The 7,165-nt window shown below is 44.2% G+C and overlaps 1 pseudogene; it reads right to left on the reverse strand.

The window, feature by feature from the left end:
• Nucleotides 1–1,507: 1,507 nt before the first annotated feature.
• Nucleotides 1,508–1,714, reverse strand: LOC142255544 (U2 spliceosomal RNA; annotated as a pseudogene).
• Between the last annotated feature and the right edge of the window lie 5,451 nt (nucleotides 1,715–7,165).

Below are 7,165 nucleotides of genomic sequence, written 5' to 3' on the forward strand. Positions count from 1 at the left end.
CAAAATGGTGTGGGACTGGTAATAGAATCTGCTTACAACGTATTGTTGACTTGTGCTTAGCACAAAGAAAGGGAATCTTTCTGGATATGTACTCTGGACACATTAGAACCCAAGGGCTTAAACCGTGAATATGAAGTACAGACTTGATTCATTGGGCCGTGCACCATGTCACCATGTGTGCAATTGCATTGTCCAATGGCTCACAATGGTTATGCGTTTTCATTGGATGGATAATCGAAGCCATGTTTTTTTCCTTTCTCTTGGGTTTGTTGTGTGAGTAGACTATAGGATTAAGTTAGTTACCGCAGGCAGTGGATTTAGCTTCCTGTCTTTGGTCCAGTGGTAGATTGATTGTTTGGTCTATGAGCTGTTATGGGTTTTAATCCAGGTGAATGCCCATGGGCTGCTTATAACTGTGTGAAATATGTAGTTTTACTGGGCTGGGATGAGAGAATCCATCGAAGCATGGTGTAGGGATTGTGGTTCCTGTGTGCTAAGAAGAAAGGCTGGCACCAGCCAGAAAGCCCCATTACAGCCAATAATCAACCGCTAGCCGCTGGAACTCGTTGCTCTAGATCATGTCAAACTCACACCAAGCAGGAATAGATACATTAGCCCACCATCCCACCCAAAGAGCAACTTCTGCTGCGCAGCTGGCTTTCTAGGCAGCAGCGCTATCGTGATGTCAGCGGGGGACATTGTGACAAGCCAGTGTTCCGTCACTTCATGTTGTGCACTGTTCAAACGGAAAATACATCAACAGGCAGACTACAGAAAAGCTTACTAACAAAGGTTAGAGAGGGGCTTTCTCAGAGGGCTTTTTACAGTTTGTCTATTCCCAATTAGCCGTTTAAGTATGCTTAATGAAAGTACTAATTCTTTCATAGGCCGCCCATTCTTAGTATTTGACGTTCCTTATATTGCGGTATCAGGCTTCGCAGCAGGTTGCAAAACATTCATCACCCATGACTGTCCCCAATTGGGCTCAGAAGCTAAATGTCTATCATGACCTCTCTTTTTGAAAGTCCAAGAGCAAGCAAACTCTTCCTCCAGGAGAGGGAGCCAACAGATCACTAAAGACATCATCATTGCTCAAAGAAAACACCGAAAAACAATGGAAGCTTTAATTGGAGTGGAATCTGATAGACAGCACCTGATGCCAAGTCTGCATCTTCTAACACCTGCAGTCACTGCAGCAGCTGAATCCAATGTGTCCAAAAGGGATCTATTCTATTCAATTGCAAATGATCTAGATAAGACTGAGAATAAGATACTGCACGGGACATAGCAGAGTTGGTCAAGTTGAGTGGAGATGAGTTTGCTATTTGGCACAGCTTTTGCATCAATAAAGCAAGTAAAAGGTGTGAAAGATAAAAAAAAGGGTGAAAGTGTGAAAAGTGAATTGGCCAAATTGAGGTGCATATAAAGTTTTTGCTTTCTTTCAATTCACTAATGGGGCTCATTTGAATCAGGTGAATTGAGTTCTGCTTTTGGAAACTGGGTTAAGAAGGGGTGCACCGGTCCTGGAGGTACTGCAATACCAGGTCAATGCGTGGAGTGGACAGAGCAAGATTTTTTCCATCTCCTTGTTCTAAAAATCCATTTAATATATGGTCCCCAGAGAGGGGACGTATCAGATATTAAACTGATAAGAACAGATTTAATTTTTTTTTTTTTCTGTTTAACAGTAGGACTTCAAAATAACAAAGGTGATCGCCTCCCGTTGCCTGGGAACCATCCAGGCACAAGAGGGCTATGTGTCACCAGAAGGCGCACACACTTCCTCAAGGCCGGCAGACGTGCAATCCCAGGCACCTTCCAGTACCGACCAAGGTAGCGTCCTCCGAAACTACACTTGATCTTAGCCAAAAGGCCGAGAAGCTATAACCCGAATTGGTTACGGCCTTGAGTGGCACCCTGGCCTATACCGGACACATCTTAGGGAGAGGGAGACAAACCCACGCCTACAGAAGACATTTTGTCACCCAAGCCAACCCTTGAAAAGGCTGTTTTGCAGAGCAAAAACAAGAAGAATGATGCTTTTTGCAGCCGCCGCCCACTGCAATTAATCTGAATAACTCCTCCTCCTCCAAGCACCTCCCCTCCCCCTTGCAGTCTTTCCAATTCATGATACAAAAAGACGGACGGACAGGACAGGACAGGACAGGCTGCCTGACTTTCCGTCACTGCCACCCTTTGCCATCCTTGCCCGTAGAAAGCCCTTTCATCATCCCCAAACCCTAATCTTTTCCCTTCCCTTCCCAGCTGCGTCTCACTCCCTTTCATTAGGAAGTGAGCGCAGCCTTTTCTCCGTTCTGCACATGCGCGACGTTAAACACAAATGCGCAGGCGTGCGTTCCATTAGCCTCACTGCATTCCACTCCCATACAGGAAGTGGGCGCAGCTATTACTACGGTCGCACATAAAAGAACCCACGGCCACCACTGCACACAGCTGACTCCACCACAGGACACCCACTTCTACACCAACGCAGGTAAGACAGGATCGGCACCTCTATGCTCCCGTTACAATCAGGCTCAGTCACCATGTGATAACGCTCTCAACTCTTTAGTTGCAGGCTCCCCTTGCTTCACCTCCACTGGCTGTGCTGCCATTTCCTCTCCCACCTGGAAGGTATACTTTATTCCACTATTTTCCTGTTTCTCTCTTCCCCCTTTTCCCATAACCTACTTTTATCTGCATTTGTGGGGTATCTATATGCTATTTACATCATAGTTTTATTCATTAATATGGAAGGGAAGAGTGCCCATGAGAGTGTTGAACTGCGGAGAGCAAGAGATTAAGCTGCTCCGATTTGCCACCATTGATAAGCTGTTCTCAGTAGATACACATGCTATCCAAACAGCAGCATCCACCATTGCTTCAGCCCACCCATTCAGTGACAGCTCACCAAGTCAGCCAGAGGAGTGGTGTAAGGAATTACACGTAGGCACTGACTCCACACCTTCACATCACAAGAAGGGGGTCTACAGGCTAGTGCAAGAATATGAGCAAGTCTTCAGCAAACATCCGCTAGACTTTTGAAGAATAAAAGGGGTCAAACACTACATCCCCACAAGTGCACACCCACCCATCAAAGAGAGATATAAGCCAAAACTACCTGCACATTACCAGTGTACCAAGGACATGTTGAGCAACATGAAGGAGGCTGGGGTTATCCGTGACAGTTGTAGCCTCTGGGCAGCTCCGTTGGTCCTGTTAAAGAAGAAGGACAGCACCACTCCCCTGTATTGAGGAATAGCTAGCTGCATTGAGAACTGCAAATTATTTTTCTACCCTTGATCTCACTAGTCGCTATTGGCAAGTGTCCGTTGCTGAGGCAGACCGGGAGAAGACCGCCTTTGCCACCCCGATGGGTCTCTGCGAGTTCAAAAGCATGCCCTTCGAGCTGTGCAATTTGCCAGGAACCTTCCAGAGGCTGATGGAATGCTGCTTGGGACACCGAAACTTTGAAACGGTACTGCTATACCTTTATGATGTTATTGTTTATTCTAAAGCAAACAAGATTTTAGGGTGTATAAAAAGGGAGATTAGATCCGGTGATCCCAACGTATTGTTAACCCTCTATAAATCACTTGTAAGGCCACATCTGGAATATGGGGTAAAGTCCTGAGCAGGTTGATAACCATTGGTTTGAGCATGGTAGGGTGTAGTGCGCATCTTCCTGCATCGGTAAAAGCTGCAGAAGTCCTTGAAGATTTCCGCTTCAAAGGCAGTGCCTTGATCTGTGAGGACTCTCTCTGAGTAGCCATGAGGTCTGCATAAGTGTGCTTGGAAGACCTTCGCTGCAGTATGGGCCATTAGATCTTTGACTTGTACCACAACCATAAATCTCGAGTAGTTGTCTACCATCGTAAGTGCATACGTGAGCTCGCCTCGATATTCTGCAACAAAACTCCCTTTTTCGATTTCAGTTTCAGCAAACACTCCTCTTCCTGTAGAAAATATTTATCATTACCTAAGACAGTCATTCTAATGCATGACAATATTAAGGCAATTTAGTTAAAACTTGTTTTAACTCACCTTTAAGGGGATTGATGTATTTCATGGTCAATCCAGGTTTGTCAGTGATGGCACTGACATAATGTATGGCGTCTTTTTCGGGCGTTATCCTTTGCCTTTTCATTGTGAAAATCCAGTTGCCTATATCAAAGCAAATTCTACTACTTGTAAAGTATGCAGAAAATGAAATGTAGAACATATAACATCAACTGCTTAGGAACGCATCATAGGTTAGTACTTAAAAGGATATTGTCATGTTCTAGTCATAATGCAAGCTGGACATTTTTCATGTTACCCTGTAATCACCGGCCTGTTCTAATGCTCACAAGCCAAGATATAGGCTCAGCTGCTAAGGCTTCCCTCTGCCTTCTGAATGAAACTTGAATATGTCTGGCTCACTGTGTATATAGCAGGTGCTCAGAAAAAATAAGAGTCAATTCAATAGAAATAGCTCTGGCACACTATAGTGATCAATAACGTAAGAAAAGAACTCTTGGAATGCTGAAAATTCTTTATTTGTGCAAAAGGATAATTCATCCAACGTTTCGACCTTGTTTTTAGGTCTTTATCAAGGATAAAGTTATCTAAGATCATAAAGGGTTACAAAACCATATAAACACGTAATTAGTACATAGTACAACATAACAGTACAATATATTGCTACTTGAGAGTACAATGGGTCAAATGACCATGATGCACATACAAAAAATTTTTCCAAAGCCATAGTGAAAACATTTGTACTGAGGAAAGAAAATTTCCACATGACCTATCTGGAGAAACATTCTGGATCAAACAACCAAAAATAGTCAAGCAGGTAAATACACACCTATATGGATAACAGGATGATATGTGTTCAATTGTATAGCGTCATTGCCATTAAGGTACAAATGGAAAACTTGCAATCCTATATAGTGAAGGAAATGAACACATATCATATCAAAGAACACAGGAACATGGGTGTGAGAAAAACCTCAATGTTTATACTTTGTTCTTTATAATGGTGTGAACATGTATATGTCTCAGTACCTTATGCACTTGAGAATTCTAGTGAGTAGATGATGAAAGCCTATTTCAGAACTGGAATCGGTAAATAATTGTAGGTGGAATCTAAATGAAAAGATGGTACAAGTGTTATCATGACACGTGGGCTATAACACAATGGACCGTGTGACAAAGAAGAAAGGAGAGAAAGAATAGGAAGAAAATGCAACTACCTGTAACATTACGTGATAGTCACTGGTAAGTATCACTTGACAATTCAAGTGAAAAAGGATTCCTTTATTAAAGGGTTCTCAGTCGCCTCAGGATCATGAAATACTAGGGTAAATGATATGAGAATGGGTAAGAAGCACCACTAAAGGAAATATGAGATGCAGGACATATATCCATAAACCCCTGAACTACATGATAGAAATAAAAAGAAGAAAAAAGAAAAAAAAGAAGAAAGAAGAAGAACACATAGAATGCGGAAAGAGAATGGGTACAACTACCTGAGTTACTGCAGGGAGGCCCCTGGTTGGTATTGTGAGGGTTAGTGGAATTCCTTCACTGAAGGGTTCTCAGTTGCCTCAGGTTCGTGAAAAATGCTATAGACAAATAATGCCCGGAGAAAAGGGGTTCATATACAGCGAATAATGGTAATACAAGGTACATGTGTCACATGTAATAGTATATATATATATATTGTACTAAGCTCTACACCAGAAATAGAAAGTAGTCCCTCTGCCTTCTGTCTAGGTGCCCTGAGTTATGTCCTGTAAACTGTCACAGCGACCCAGACACACATGTGTAGTAGGGGAATATCCCTGCTGAGATGCCAGTGCTAGAGCACTCGTTTGCTGTGGAGTTGAACGCTATGTGAGCAGTTCTTACCTTCAATGAGCAGAAGTCTCTTTTTTCAGATTTCAATATCTCTGTGGGTATCTGGCAGAAATATGGAATACTCTTTACTGCTAAGACCCTGTACACCACTCCCACTAAAGGGGGCTTTACACGCTGCGACATCGCTAATGCGGAGTCGTTGGGGTCACGGAATTTGTGACGCACATCCGGCCGCATTAGCGATGTTGCTGCGTGTGACACCGATGAGCGATTTTGCATCGTTGCAAAAACGTGCAAAATCGCTCATCGGTGACATGGGTCTCCATTCTCGATTATCGTTACTGCAGCAGTAACTATGTAGTTCGTCGCTCCTGCGGCAGCACACATTGCTCCGTGTGACACCGCAGAAACGAGGAACCTCTCCTTACCTGCCCCAAAGCCGCTATGAGGAAGGAAGGAGGTGGGCGGGATGTTCCGGCCACTCATCTCCGCCCCTCCACTGCTATTGGGCGGTCGCTCAGTGACGTTGCTGTGACGCCGCACGAACCGCCCCCTTAGAAAGGAGGCGGTTCGCCGGACACAGCGACGTCGCCGGGCAGGTAAGTATGTGTGACGGGTCTGGTCGGTGTTGTGCGGCATGGGCAGCGATTTGCCCGTGTCGCGCAACAGATGGGGGCGGGTACCCACACTAGCGATATCGGGACCGATATCGCAGTGTGTAAAGTAGCCTTTAGTCACATGACCAAGACTGTATCTGTGTCCCTACAACACACTTGAGACAAATGTGTGTGTGAGCCTGCATTGTGGGGTATATATAATATATTATAGAGCTGGGAAGGATCATTCTAAGCAGTGAGCTGTTCCAGTATTTGTAGGAAAATACCCAGTAGAAGCATCAAACACAGCACCAATACCTCCCATCAGTATTCCACCACAGTGCCATGTAACCCATGCCCTACACTCCCATCTACACCAATACTATACAGGCACAAACTAGTATATCTGACTAAAAGCCCCCAAAATATGAAGAACGGCCTATAGTTGAGTGTGGATATAAAATCTATGTGAGCAGAGCTAGAATAGAAATCACTGATCGCATTGAAGTCATTCTGACCATAAATCACCATGATATCAAGGTGAGGAGTTGTGTGTTACTGCTGGGAGGAAAGGGTTAACAGTGGAATATTAAGGTGCATTTCTGTGTGCAGTGTTACTAGTCAATGTAACAATTCAGTATGAGCTGCTCTTGGTGCCGGGGGAGGGAGATGCTCTCCTGAGCAAGATAGATGGGGAATGAACATGATATCTATATAGTGTAAGG

Source organism: Anomaloglossus baeobatrachus, chromosome 10 (assembly GCF_048569485.1).
Source record: "Anomaloglossus baeobatrachus isolate aAnoBae1 chromosome 10, aAnoBae1.hap1, whole genome shotgun sequence".
Classification (NCBI taxonomy): domain Eukaryota; kingdom Metazoa; phylum Chordata; class Amphibia; order Anura; family Aromobatidae; genus Anomaloglossus; species Anomaloglossus baeobatrachus.